Source organism: Acanthisitta chloris, unplaced genomic scaffold (assembly GCF_000695815.1).
Source record: "Acanthisitta chloris isolate BGI_N310 unplaced genomic scaffold, ASM69581v1 scaffold20783, whole genome shotgun sequence".
In the NCBI taxonomy this organism is placed as follows: Eukaryota; Metazoa; Chordata; class Aves; order Passeriformes; family Acanthisittidae; genus Acanthisitta; species Acanthisitta chloris.
The window spans coordinates 15,361-16,103 of NW_008664544.1; positions in this window are offsets into that span (position 1 = coordinate 15,361).

Here is a 743-nt window from a genome sequence, read left to right on the forward strand (position 1 = left end):
CACAGCACACTCGTGACCCTGTGCAGTGGCACTGTTGCTCGCAGGGCTCGACCAGCGGCGTGAGGAAGCTGCTCGAACAGGGCATCATCTCAGCCCCCCACGGCTGCCTGTTGTCAGCATTCCCACCTTCCCACTAATCCTTGTCATCCCAAATCTTATCAGCGCTGATTTGATATTTACTTCCAGATTGCGGATGAACATGTTGAACATCATCATCCGATGATGATTCCCCATTGACAACCACTTTTTGAGACCTGTCAGTCAGCCAATTCTTAATCCTTTTAATGTGAGCTCTATTGATATTATATAGAGCTAATTTTTTAATCAAAACGTCATGTGCCATTAACTCAGCTGCCGAGCAGCAGCCGAAGCACCACCATTGCTTCTCCTCTCCTTTTGCTGGTTAGACTTCCAAATTAAAGGAGTGAGACCAAATGGTTTGACAAGCCCAACTTCCCATTCACCCGTGGTGCTGGTTCCAGCCGCCAGAGGGGTGAGGGATGATGGTGGTCGTGCAGGGCTGGATGTGCCAGGGAGTGCTGCGGTGGCTGCGGTCAGGAGCTGCCGCCGCGATGGAGGAGCCGAGTCCAGGCCACTTCACAGTTAAAGTCTTGGTGGGGAAATGGGAATTTTCCTCCTGAGCTGGATGCAGCCTCTGACCTGAAAACGCGGCGCAGGCGGCGCCGGGGCAGGCGTGCAAATGCGATATGACAGCGCCAGGCACACCAATATGGTTACCAGCT